This window comes from Wyeomyia smithii, chromosome 2, assembly GCF_029784165.1.
Source record: "Wyeomyia smithii strain HCP4-BCI-WySm-NY-G18 chromosome 2, ASM2978416v1, whole genome shotgun sequence".
NCBI classification, from domain to species: Eukaryota; Metazoa; Arthropoda; class Insecta; order Diptera; family Culicidae; genus Wyeomyia; species Wyeomyia smithii.
In genome coordinates, this window is record NC_073695.1 from 82,042,078 (window position 1) to 82,056,404 (window position 14,327).

General features: G+C 39.9%; 1 protein-coding gene and 1 long non-coding RNA gene across 22 annotated transcripts in view; one reads left to right on the plus strand and one right to left on the minus strand.

The window, feature by feature from the left end:
* LOC129722887 (poly(rC)-binding protein 3) overlaps positions 1–14,327 on the minus strand; it is a 577,573-nt gene that overhangs the window by 157,932 nt on the left and 405,314 nt on the right. The window lies entirely within an intron of this gene.
* On the plus strand, positions 3,483–4,511 carry LOC129722891 (uncharacterized). Its single transcript, XR_008727674.1, has 3 exons — positions 3,483–3,615; positions 3,673–3,780; positions 3,881–4,511. It is a non-coding gene; the product is annotated as an uncharacterized LOC129722891 (long non-coding RNA).

Here is a 14,327-nt window from a genome sequence, read left to right on the forward strand (position 1 = left end):
TATCCTTTTGTTGCGGTGCATGTTACCCCAGCAAGGGGTCAAATGCCTCGATTGACGACTTTTATGAATTATTACACTCACTTAAAAAATGTGTTTTATGCATTTTATATGATGCGTTAGCTTCAGATGCGAGTTTGAACGAATAAATAAGGGTTTTTATATTTTGCACAGTAGGTATATGACAGTGGTTGTATCTCTCAGGTTAAACAAGAATGTACTCTGCCTTCGTTAGCTGGTGCGTTTTACCTCAGGAACCCTAGTTGTTTCATATATTGCTTCATTGATGATGTTAAAATGATGGCTACTGGTTTCAGTTTTGCAATTTCACATGTTGAAATTAACCCCCGATAGAACTTTATCCATATTTTACACAGATTTTTATTGTTTTTCAATTTATGGTCAGACTTATTTTGTTCGCTGTAGTAGGCATATTTTATTCCAATGCCAGTTCTGGAACAAATCTATAATCGCATCAGCAAGTTCGGAATCAATTTCAAATTTGAGTTTTGCAAGTAAAGCTGGGATCCGATGTATCGTCTGCATTCACGAACAAGTCTGGTGAACCACAAGGTAGTAACCTTGGGCCGCTTCTCTTTATTATTTTCTTCAACGATGTCTCTGATGTTCTTGGGATTGGTTCCAGATTAGTTTACGCCGATGATTTGAAAGTATACTTGGCGATTTGCAACATCGAAGATTGTTATCATTTACAATCACTTATAAATACATTTGTTACTAAGTACTGCAAAATGGGAAATGATAACATTTCATCGCACTCAATCCAAGCCAGTCATTTTCAACTATACCATCGACGGTGCTGTGTAGAGTCGATTGCGTAAATGATCTTGCAGTTATTCTTGACCGAAAGCTGACTTTTGATAAACACCGCGCTGCAGTTATTTATAAAGCAAGTAGGCAATTGGGATTCATCGCTAAAATTGCGCGTGACTTCAAGGATCCTCAATGCATGAAAGAACTGTATTGTTCACTAGTACGCCCCCTGCTTGAAAACGTTAGTGTGGTCTCGACTCCGCATCAGCTTTTATGGAACCTGCACCTTGAACGTGTATAAACGATTCCTTCGACAGGCCTTGAAAGATTTACCTTGGCGTGATCCAACCTACCATCCTATCCAGACCGTTGCCGCCTACTTGGACTTGACACTCTAGAACGCCGCCTCGAGTTATAGTAGGCTATGTGTCACCGAGATTTTGAATACTGAACTGGACTATGATGAATTTTCGTGCTTATCAATGATGCTGAAGCCCTTTTCTATGCTTGTAAACCAATACCATCGAACAAGCTTAGTAGAGATGGTCGGGTTTCGGGTTTTTAAACCCGAAACCCGAACCCGACCCGTACCCGACGGGTTCGGGTCGGGTTCGGGTTTGAAAATTTTGAAAAGTGTCGGGTTTGGGTATTAAAACCCGAAACCCGATTATAAAATCTATGAAATCTCGGGTTCGGGTTTCACAATTTCGGGTTCGGGTCGGGTTCGGGTTTCAATGGAATAAAATTTTCGGGTTCGGGTCGGGTTCGGGTTTGAACGAATAAAAAAGTTTCGGGTTCGGGTCGGGTTCGGGTTTTGACCGAAAAAAAAATCGGGTTCGGGTCGGGTACGGGTTTGAAAAACATCAAACCCGACCATCTCTAAAGCTTAGGTTATTATGAACCTGCTGCGTTTAGTGTGAGAACCTTCACGAGCGTCGAGCATCTATTTGAGTTTGGTGAGCCTAGTTATATTTTTAAACATAGGAGAGCTAATTGTAGAAACTTTCGATGGCTCTCTTAACTTTCATTAAGATTTTACGTCTGATGATATATATAAATAAATAAATAAAAAAAAAAAAGTTACGGAAGCGTGGGCAATAAAATTTAGAAAAAATAAGAGACAAAGATATCCAAGTATCTCTCGCTAAAGCAATTGCTCGAGCATTAAGTCTGAACCACATCAGAGCTAGAAGAGCTGAACGATGCTGCTAATCGCAGAACCGCCGAACCGTCATTGCTGCTGCTGGAGATCTTCAGAATGTAAGCCTCTCAAGCAACAACACTCAGCAGACAACACTGAAACTCAAAAGCGACAAAAACCCCATTTTTCACTTTTCAAAGCCCCTGAAAAAAGAAATCACAATGACAGCACCGTCAACCGCAATCATTGAAATCCGCAAATTGCTTGCCAAACATCCACAGCCAGACCGGAGGATTTCCACCACATTGGTGATGACTTGGTAGAAACAGATTCCCGCAATGGCATTGGCTTTTCTAGTGCTCTAACTGAAGGAAAAATAGTGCGCCGGGTAAAGCAGTCCCATTTGTCACCCATTCCGTATCTCTTAGATGGCAAATGTGTCTTTTATATCCATGTAAAAGGTTTATAAATAACCACATCATTCCATCCAACGATTCTCCATCAACCGGGCACGTATGCAGTATACAGAGCATAAGATTGTGTGTGATTTGTGCCGGAGAACGCTCGGTCCAGTCGGTACTGAGCAATGAGTGCACAAATCTGCAACGAAGTACATTTTCCAATTTTCTGGTGCATTTGAGTGAAATAAAACCTGTTTCATTGCGGTGCTGCATTTCTGGCAACGTTACGAGCTTCGTTTTGACGAGTGAGAAAGAGAAAAAAGAACGCTACAATTCGCGCCGCAAAACTCTTCCATCCCTGCCATAACAAAACCAACCAGCTGGGATAAGAGTAATCATCAACCAAAAAAAAAATGCCCGTAGACGACGTCACACCCGCACCGGTAGCGGAATCCAATGGGCCACCTGACACACCCTCTATTATACGAAATGGAAGGCAGTTTTTTTCGCCAAACAAGTTGTTACTTCTCATTTTGACGTTCTGCCGCCTTTGATATGTGGTTCCTAAGCGTGCGGTACGCTGGAAGGATGATGAGATGTAACGGTGTCTCAAGGGTACACTACCGGAAGGGGCTCGTTTCGAGATGAGAAACATTTGTCAGATATTCTTCCTAATTTGTATAAGGAATGCACTCATATCGGTAAGCTTATTACCCAATATTTCAACTGGGTAGCGTAGTCCTAGCGACGCTTCTGCGATCATGAATCATCCCCCGTAATAAACCTCGACGAATGCGGCGGGAACGGGTAGCAATCACAAAAAATGTCTAATATTGTACACTTGACAACCTGCCGCCCGTCATCTCTCTTTCTCTCAATTCACAGTTTGAGTGATGCTGTTTTCTTTATTATTTTCCCCTGCCTTGGTTCCCTCCGAGCACGCGTTCTTTTATCTGCGAAAGTGTATTGAGTGGGTGGCAAATACGGAAGCTTGCAGAAAAAAAACCGACGGTTGACGATGTTTTTTTATTTCATTTCGTGTAATGTTTTGTGTCGTTTTATGTGTCAAAACACATTATGAATTGAAGTATTCAAACAGACATTCACGATGTGATGTGTGTGTGTGCTCGCGATTGCGAGAACGGAACTGATGTTCCACCCACGGCTGCCAAGTTCCATCAGACGACGACGTTTTCGTCATCGTTTCGTTTGTGTTTTGCCTTTCATAGTAAGGAAAAGTTATAATTTCGCAGTAAATCTCAGCACATATGAGATAGAAATCAGATATAGATATTTCTCGAGGTATATCCGCGAAAAAAATCATGAATGGCACAAAACTCAAATGAATCTTTAATTTAGCTCTGAAGATGGGAACTTTGCTCTATGTATAATCCTCCCACAATAAAAGGTTGAATTGAACTTATTGCGAGACAACAGTCAGCCACCCAACTGTCGAGAATTCGGAAGGTATGATTTTTAAATAAAATACCTATTTGAAAGAATGCATCTAAAACTGTAATAGAACACCACTAGGTAGATCATTGATGTTTTTTTTTCTCTTTCACAGCTCCGATCTTGCCTTTCCTTGCCTAACATCTCATAAAACTTCCAGGACTTAAGAAAACATTTTGACAAAAGGATTGCAGTATCTCGATTGTATTCGTAGCCTAGGTAGTTGTAAGTATTTTCAATCAGATGGCATCTTGAACAGTATTTTTCACGATCTCAACTGGTTGAAGAATAACAGGCTCCTACATATTATTACGCTACCAGACAAATGGTTTATTTCGGATGAATGTGAGTTTTATTGCAGTGATTATAGCAATAATCCTTTTTTGAGTTGTTATTTTCACATATATCTTATTCTAATAATGTTTATGGTAGCATCTACTTTTCGCTCCATAAAAGCCTTTTGTAAACTAAATGGAATACCGTAATAAGAGAGAAACATTCCTCGATATGATCTGGGCCCTCAAGTATACGACCAAAACAGAGCTCGTAAAAGTTACTCCCAATTTTATAGTGCTTATATCCACATACTGTTTTGCACTTCGGAGACCCTTCGTTTTATCACTTCAAAATATGCGCCGCTCAGAAACAATCTCAAATGTCATCCAGTAATAAAAACTGTAACCCATGTTTTCCTGCTCTTCCAAAAGTTCGTACATGCAAATTACGGGAAACGAATCGTTTCGCTCTTTGACTCCGCTATCCTCTTGTTGTGTGCATGTGTTAGTTTACACGGCCATAGATAAAAACAATAAAGGCGTTCTTTTCTGGTCAAAAAATGTTTAGTTCTTTAAACCAGAGAAAACCCTCAAGTATTTCATAGCATAAAAAATTGTTTGATAAACTCCGTCATTGCATGGGATAAATATGTTTGCTATCAGTTGAACGAATTGCATAGAGACGAGTTATCTTAAAAAGTTTTAAACGAGTGCAACAAATTCAACGCGATAAAATTTGAGACACTCCAGTAAAAATTGCACACTTGTCAGCTGTGCTTGGTAGATGAACAACAAACATTTCAACCCCGGCCAATTGCCAGTTTATTCCCGAACGCGTATATATGTGAACTTCATAGGTGAATATGTGTATGTGTACGTGTTTCTGTTTGGCTACTAACCGAAAGTCAAACTTGGAAACCGGACCGGGTGTGTTCACAGTGCTCTTTAATCCGAAACGAATAATGTCACAGCGGTGTGCAGTTTATTGGCATATTGCCACGATCATCATTCTGCAGTCGTCGCTGCATTCGCACAATGGGCTTGGCAGTGGGCAGGATTCACGGCGTTCCAGAGAAGTTCGGATTTGTTCATCTCTTTTAGTGGTAAAAATCAATTTTTAGTGGTGAATATAACACTGGTTGACAAAATGAAAAATAGGTGCATTCCAGAAGCTCGAACCGGGGAAAAAAAGAAAGATTATAGCTATTCAACCATTCCTATGGGTTTTGCCGTATAGAAATTGCTCGCCGGTTTCGTCGTTTTGAAGTTATGTTTGCGAGGAAACTCATTCAAGTCTCTGAAAAAACGGTAATGACTAGGGACGCCAAAATTCGCAGGAATGGTTGAATAGCTATAATCTTTCATTTTCTCCGGTTTGAACTTTTGTAGTGCACCTGTGGTAACCGATGTAGTTAATTAAGATAGATGAATAAGAAACTAAAAAATATTCCTCTACTCAATGATACTCTCTCAAATCTATTGTAATACCTTCTAATTAGGGTATTGCAATTCCGGGGACGATTTCCAGGGAAATGCTTTTTTCTGGAGTTCAGGAACCGAATTATTAACTCCCGGAGTCCCGTGATTCCTAAATTTCTGGGAAGGTTTCTTATGATTCACTATAGTTTCATATACACAAAGGTCGCTTTTTGCGCGGTTTTTTACGCGGATTCCAGAATTCACTCGTTTTTTTTACGCGGATTCCGGAATTCACACGGTATTTTTATTGCGCGGATTTCGGTTTCTCTTCACTCGGATGGCAGAATTTACGCGGATTCCGGAATTTACGCGATTTTTTTACGCAGATTCCCGAATTTACGCGGTTTTTTAAGCGGATTCTAAAATTTACGCGTTTTTGTTTTACGCGGGTTTCGGAATTTACGCGTTTTTTACGCGGTACGTATCCCCTACATAAAAAGCGACTTTAGTGTACAACAGGGCAATGAAATACAATACACCATAGTCTTGATATATGCGAAGAATACGTAGCGCGTAAAAAACGTATATTACGGATTCCGCGAAACAAAAACTTAGTTACTAAAGCGGTTCAGTCATTTTTGCTTAAAACTTCCGAAAAAAAGCAATAGCAGTGTTATTTCCACCTGCGAATCGAGCCTAATATCAGCTGAATATTGAGACAAAATATGAAAAGGGCCAAATTCCAAAAGGCCAAATCAGTAAACATTCAGTAATTTGGTTGAGTAAACTCATCGGATATTCTAAATAAGCGATTTGGAAATAAAAAAAAAACATTTAAAAATAACCATCTGAAAAATCCGCGTGAAAAACGCGCATATTGCGAAATTCGCATGATAAACCGCGTAAATAACTAAATCCGCGTAAAAAAACTTATAAATCCCGAAACCCACCTATAAAAACCCTTAGTGTACCCTATCCCCCAGAACTACCGGTCATAAATAGAACTACGCCCTTTGACAAAATCACTCTAAAGTCTACCCAGTTTGCTAATACACGAAATATAAGAAAAAAAAACTTAATTAAATTATTGCGAGATTTCAAATTCTTTTGGTTTTTTTCAGCAATTTCACAGAATCGACATACCATCATTACTCTTTAATCTACCAAATATGGAAATTAAAAATATTTAACGAATAGTATACGATCAGCACGTTGAAAAAAAAAACCCCTACTACTGGAGTTCCTCAAGGTTTACATTTGGGTCCACTTCTGTTTTATTTTGTATTCAAACATTACCTTTATTTTCATATTCAATAAAAATACTAATTTACGTAGATGACATGAAACTTTCGATTGACATCAACAATACTGGTCGCAGATTTCTGGGAAGAAATTGACTTTTTAAATTTCGTGCGATAAAAATCTTCTCCAACTCAGTGTGAAGATTTTATGGAAATAGCATGCAAAATAAAATGCCAAATATGTCATATTGTAATATCTCTAAGACACCAAACTATACGAGAAAAAGCAAGATTGTCACAGACTTGCGAGTAATCTTAGAATCAAGCTAATTTTTGCAGAGCCATATGCGGGTTTTTAGATTTTACTTAGCGGTTCTGCCAAAATTCCCCTTTCCATCACATGAAACACGTTGTACGTTCATTCAGTGTTGAAATTCAAATTCAATTTCAAATGCGAAATTTCGCAAATAAATATTACGAACAATTAATATCCCGAGTAGATCTTTACCCACTCTTCAGACAGATGACTGATTGTTAATATTTTAATATATTCACGTCAAGTGCGTTGAATGAGTTTTTGGATGGTTTTGATGTATTTGAATTTAAATCACAATAAATTAGGAGTATAACGAGCGATAAATAAAATTTTGGATTTTTTTTAGGTACTCTAACTCAACAACAAGCACGCTCAGTTAGAACTAAGAGCTTAGTACTGTTCAAAATGGCGTCGAAACAAGAACAAGTGCTTTGAACAGTTATAAATAAACTGCACTGAAATCTTGCCAAGAAGTTCACGGTAAACCATTCTTAAAGCGAAACAGTTCCGGTTTCGACCGTGCATAATATCCAGCAAACTTTAACAATAATTCACCAGGAAGGTAGTAACAAATCGGCCAAAATAAAAGACAAGAAAGAATTTCGTTTTTTTTCTAAATCATGGTTCCTGCCTCGTGTTTCGACTATCAATCGAGTTGTATTACCAGAACAAGTGTTTGAAGAAAATTTTGTTCCTTTGTGCACAAAATAACTGTAGGGCAACGAACTGCAAACAGTTGATTGGTAAAATCTAGAGATGCATTCGACAAGTTGACGTGAAGGCCGTACACCGCTTTTAATCCGGCATCATTACTTCGGCCGGTCTTCTACTATCTCTCTGATGCAATGTTGTTAAGGTTTGCAGGAAATTATACATAGTGAAACAGGAAGATTTTCTCTTTTTAAATAATTTATCGTCAACTTTTATCCAAAATTTTTATGTAGTTTTATTGGAAATGTAAAATGAATTTCGACGCCATGTTGAACAGAACTGCGCATGTATAAACACAACAAAAAACATTGGCGAAAGAAAGAAGATAGAGAGTAGACAGAGAGGAGAGAGAGAGGGGTGAGAGAGGAGAGAGAGAGGGGAGAGTGAGGGGAGAGAGAGAGAGACGGGAGAGAGAGACGGGAGAGTGAGGGAAGAGAGAGAGAGGGGTGAGAGGAGAGAGAGAGAGGAGAGAGAGAGGAGAGAGAGAGAGGAGAGAGAGAGGAGAAAGAGAGAGGGGCGAGTAAGGGGAGAGAGAGAGGAGAAAGGGAGAGGGGCGAGTAAGGGGGGAGAGAGAGAGAGAGGGACGAGTAAGGGGAGAGAGAGAGAGAGGGGCGAGTAAGGAGAGTGAGAGAGAGGGGCGAGTAAGGGGAGAGAGAGAGAGAAAGGGACAAGTGAGGGGAGAGAGTGGGGCGAGTGAGGGGAGAGAGAGAGGGGCGAGTGAGGGGAGAGAGAGAGAGGGGCGAGTAAAGGGAGAGAGAGAGAGAGGGGCGAGTAAAGGGAGAGAGAGAGAGAGAGGGGCGGATGAGGCGAGAGAGAGAGGGGGGCGAGTGAGAGGAGAGAGAAAGAAGAGAGAGATAGAGAGGGAGGGAGAGAGACGGGAGAGAGATAGAGAGTGGGAAGAGAGGAGAGAGAGACGGAGGAGAGAAAGAGAGGGGGAGAGAGAGGGGAGAGAGAGGGGAGAGAGAGGGAAGAGAGAGATAGAGAAGAAGGGAGAGAGACGGGAGAGAGATAGAGAGGGGGAAGAGAGAGACGGGAGAAAGATAGAGGAAGGGAATAGAGAGACGGGAGAGAGATAGAGAGGGGGAAGAGAGAGACGGGAGAGAGATAGAGAGGGAGAGAGAGAGGGAGAGACTAATTATACTCGACGCAGAAAGAGCACGGAATGGTTCGAATCCTGAATACGATAGAAACGCTGCGAGATTAGGACAAAAAAATCGTCTACGATACCAGCTGTGGGCAGGCTTGTCATTACTCCTAAGATAATCACTAGCATGTAGGAGAATATCATTCACTGCGGAAACAACTAACTACTCTCATACTGGTGAGCAACCCGACGCAAAAGCTTGAAGAGAGCAACGAATCGTGTATATCTGAGGAGCTTGTAAAAAACACCGTGGTGGAATCTAAAACATCTCTCCTTAAAGACAATAGATTGAGGTGAGTTTTCTCATACGAAATAACAATACCTACACAACAGAGCTCACTACAGTGTTTTTTACAGTGAATCTCTTGAGCAAATACCAAATGAGGGGAGCATCTCGGTTGGAAAGTAGATTGCGTTTGCTTTGCGTCTCGAAACTGAAAAAAAAACCAGGCTCTCGCCTGTAACTCGCGTGAATTCGAAAATAAGCGAAAATTTTTTTGAATTATGCGGTAATAACCGCAAAAAACCGCGTGAATTCGAAAATCCGCGTAAAAAAAATCGCGGTTAGTCAAAAATCCGCGTGACAAACCTCATTTAAATCGGCGTAAAAAAACTAACTGTATTCTCTTCTGTTTTTATACAATTCTTATCAACTATAAAAAAAACATTTCGAATGTTTGAAATGCTGCTAGTTTAATTGCTGTATCCGAAAAATGAATGGCTAAGACTCTCTAGCCTTATTGAATATATTTAAATCGCAACGATTGTGGAATTTGGTTCCTTATGAATTGTTGAAATGTTGAATGAACTGTTCTCATTAGAATTAAAATTTGAGATTATAAAACTTTTTTAATTTACAAAACCTTTTGAATTAGGTTGTTGATTTTCACGGTGTTGGTCAGCCGGCTTATAATGAAGAGTTAATGTAGTTCTTCGGTGCATTTTTTTCATATTTTGTTAATATTTTCCTGTGATAAATTTTTTCTCAACATAAACTCAGCCTTTGGATGTAATTATCGTAAATAACATAGTTCCTTGATACACACATTAACTTTTAGACCATGAACTGATAGTAGCTTTTGACATAAAACTAAACTACTTCACTAAGCTTATCAATGAGGAAGCGATGATGCATTAGTAAACAATTTGACCACAACTTGACACCCCAACGCCACTGTGCGACCCGTTCTCCAACAACAACAAAAAACGCGTCCTCTTTCTTATTTCATTTTCGGACCTTGTCTGACTAGTCGACTGGGTGACTGACGATGAAGGCACGTTTTTCTGTCTGTTTCCTTGTTGCGAGTGAACATCTGCGAAATCTATCTCCTATCGTATCTTCTTCACTCTTTCTGACAGTATTTGCATACCACTCTCGCTTACGCTCTCTCTTTCTCGCTGGTCGTCTGATGGGGTATTCTCACAACATAGTATCCGAAAGCCATGCTCTGTCAGCGGCGACATCGATGATGATGGTGATGATCTTTCGCGGATGAGGATAAACTGCGGCGGTTGAGAATCATCTGAAGGGTACCGCGGATTGGCGAGACTGGGGAGTTTTTGTCACCTCTTTCGTCACAGCCATGTTTTGTTGCTGCCCGTATTCACGCGGTTTAGGAATTTCTATCCGATCATATACTGACGGAATGTGCGATCTCAATCCAACGCTTACGGTGGGAACGTAGCCGTCGTTATGGACTGTTCGTGGGAGCGTAGTTCGCGGGCAAAATGGCACTTTGCGTAATAAAAAAAGGTGTCAGCATGTTTTCTTCAACGATATTAAAGATTGTCAAAGTGAATAAAATAATATACGCTTAAGCAAATTTAATATAAAATGCTGTTTTATGTTTACGGCTTATCAAAACCTGATTGTTCGCTGTAAATTTCAACTACAACACCGTAAATTTGCTTTAAAAAGCGTTTCAATGTTTATGTTCTGCAAGCATTCCAAGTATCGCATAACCGTACCACACTAAACCCGTCCAGTGAAGTGGCAATTGAACCATAACTGTATAAATGTCCATTTGCAGCTCATTATCGATTGAAGAATCTACCAATGAGTACAGGTGACCTATATTGGTCGATAAACCAGTTGTTTCACTGTTCATCCCTAGCAAAAACGCTGTGCAGAATACTGGATGTTTTCAACTTCGTCGCAAACACTACTACGATAAATGATAAACGTAGAAATGTACTCCGCGATCAGTGTCATCGTAAATTTATGTTTATCTCAAAACCGTGATAATTTCTCAAGCTAATTGATAACCTTTTCAAAGGAATATTTCAGTGTAACGGGCAGTCGTTTCTGCGGAAGCTCATTCTGTTGAACCCCTGCGTAGAGTTGCTACTTCTGGTTTTTTAACGGGATTTACATTTAATGTTGGGGAGGGTTATAAATTCTGAGCTTGCACGGCTAGATCCGTAAATATTTTTTTTTTTAATAACAAATTACTAAAAAGACTAAAACAGCTGGCCTTCGGTACGGAAAGGGTTAGGGCCCTAGAGATACAAGGAGTGTACATAAATAGATTCTGCTTATGGCAAAACCAGAATTGCACCATCTCCCACAGCAGCAGCAACTGGAAAATGCTCAGACGGGTACACATATGCTGATAGTGGCCAAAGGAATTCGCGACACACAACTCGTCTAGGACGCGGGGAGCCGCGCAAAATCGAGAAAAACACGCCAAACCTGTGAATGCCGCTTTGGGTAACGGTGCATCACGTCGTGCTAAAGCGGCTCCACAGTTTACAACAAAATGGTGCTTCGCTGGTTTTCAAGCAAGCTTCGGCTAGGTCGCGCTAAGCCCTTTCCAGTATTGCTTTTGTACTGAGTTGCTATCATTCGAATGCAGCCAATGAACGGAGCACAGCTTTTCTTGTGAATGCTGCTGCTGCAGTTTTGCAGTTGTGCGTTATCTAATGGCAGTCAGGTTTGCAGCTTTCTTGTTGTAGTTCCGCACGATGGTGTGGGTTGTGCTCCTTTTTGATGTGGTAATGTCGTATTTCGGTGTGGTTATTTTGTTAATTTCAAAGAAAATAATTAAGAACGGTTTCGGTTTTGTTTCTTAGGGTTTATTCGCGAAAAGTAATGATGGCCCATATCATATAAACCATAAAACCATCTAAAAGAAGCCTTCTTAATAATATACAGATGAACCAAGCTATCTGTGCACATCTTGTAACAAGACCGATGCCACCGGGTTGGTGTTGGTGACGTTTTGCCTGTGTTTTTTGTTTGATTTGCATGGCAAAAGGGAACCAATGTTTTTTTTTTGTTTTTTTTCTCTGCTTTCATTTTGAGCAGTTTTATGCCCTTGTTTTATGATTTTTCTAGCTTTTGAGTAAATACTGAAACACATAGACAATTTTTAATTTAATTAAGTAGAAATCTTGTAGGTTAGCATGGCAAATAAATTTTGATTGCGATTATTTTGGCATTTTGTTAATCTAATTAGTACTCGGTCTTGTTAGATATGCATATTTGCATTTTTTAAAATTTTCTAGCTATGAATGCATGAAACTTTACCAGTTTTTCATACTCAGTAGGTATCTTCGCTTCATTATTCAAGAAGTAAGTGGTAATCAACGCGAAATACCGTGTCTCCGCGTATGCGTCGGTAAGAGGGAATAGAGCGGTCGCGCATAACTTTCCGGGGTAAACGTGTTTTCGGCCCAGGTGAGCTTTGCTCGAATATGGATTTTCGGTGTGTTGTGACTTCCGAGGTGTACCAAACCATTTATTCGCAGACTGTCCACCCGTAGGTTCTATTCCAGCACGCAGTGATTCGGAGTAGGTGCCGTTCGTTCGATAAATATCGTAAATAATTAATCGCGACAAAACATCGTAATTAATCGCCACCAAATATCGCAATTATTTGCAATTATTATTAGGATTATACGCGACACGTCTGTCAACGCACACATCCTTTTTTTTCTTTTTCTTTCTTTTTTCGTTCGTTTCAAACGGCGATGGCCAAGCAAATAGGCCGTTTTTGAAGTTCTCTTGCTGACCGCTTGCAGTATGTGTTGAGGGCCTATATATTTACTTTTTTCTTGTTTTTGGTTAATGCATATATGGTTGCTTCGTAACATTGTGTAGTCAGCTGAGATAAATCAATGAGAGATACGTTTCGGTAGTTGCATAATGACTTCATAAACAGATTTTCGAATATTTGAGTCTGTCTTGATTAGGTTATAGGTCCGGTATCCTTGCGTGCGCTTTATTTTTGCGGTGTTACATCATCAACCGGAATGAGTTCGGATCGCGTTATGATTTCCGTAAAAGATATAATGAACTCGTACGCGCGATATTTGGTATTATGAACCCGGTATTAGAACTCAGCGCATCGTTTACCAAATCGAAACCTGCTGCAAACCTTACCCTTTTCTCCAACATCCCAGTGATTTCTCGTGGAAGTGCAGAGGTGTTCTCGGCTTCCAAAAAAAGCGAGTATCACGTCAACATATTCCTATACACACTCCTTCTTTGACCTGCATTCGGATGCGGCCGGCGCTGGTATTGCCTAATATAAAGATTAAGGTCACCAGTTTTTACACATTGAGGATGAATGTTAATCCCAAGCATCATCTATTGGTTCTCTGTGTAATTACAGCTGATCTGGCAATAACGGAGTAGCAACCGCGGGCGGTCAATCATGCTCATCATGCTCATGCTCATGCTCATCTAGTAGAAGACTTAGTCCAAAAAATACCCAACGCCCTCCGAAAGATCCGGAATTTGACGGTCATTCCAGAGGACAATTTTAAATACTGGTTATAGAGCGTCTTGGGTTTTTTTCAAGCCCTTCTTGCTGGTTCGCTTAACGCGATTTTTTTAACGCGGATTTTTGAGTTAGTACCTTGTTTTTACGCGGATTTTCGAATTAACGCGGTTTTTTTACGAGGTAGCATCCCCCGCGTAATAAAAACCTGACTGTAGTGACATACATACAAAAAATACTTGAGAAAAAAATCGTGTCTAATTAAATTTATTAACAACTCGTGACTCTCGTGACTGCATCTTTCGCTTCGAAGGGCTTGTGTTTTAAAGTAAAGGTGTTTAAACAACTTAGTATGATCCATGTCTGCAGAAAACACAGAAACTATTTCGGAAACAAAACGAGTATCTTATAATTTTCACTATTATAAGCCACAAAAAAGCGATTTTTGTATTCAAAACAGATTGTGTGTTTGGAAATCCAAGTGATTGTTTATGTAGCAGAGCTTTTAGAAGATCTCAGAATGCCACAGATAAAAACATTTCGACAGATCTCGCTGCAATACTTTGTGCAATATTTTAGTGTATTTTTAGTATAAATTTATCCTGTAAAAAATCAGTCATTAAAAAAATGCTACGTCTATTTTACTAGAACCCCCCCTCCCCCCTTGTCACAGCTTGTCACAAAATGATGATATCCCCCCTCCCCTCATAAATGCTACGTCATTTAAGTATG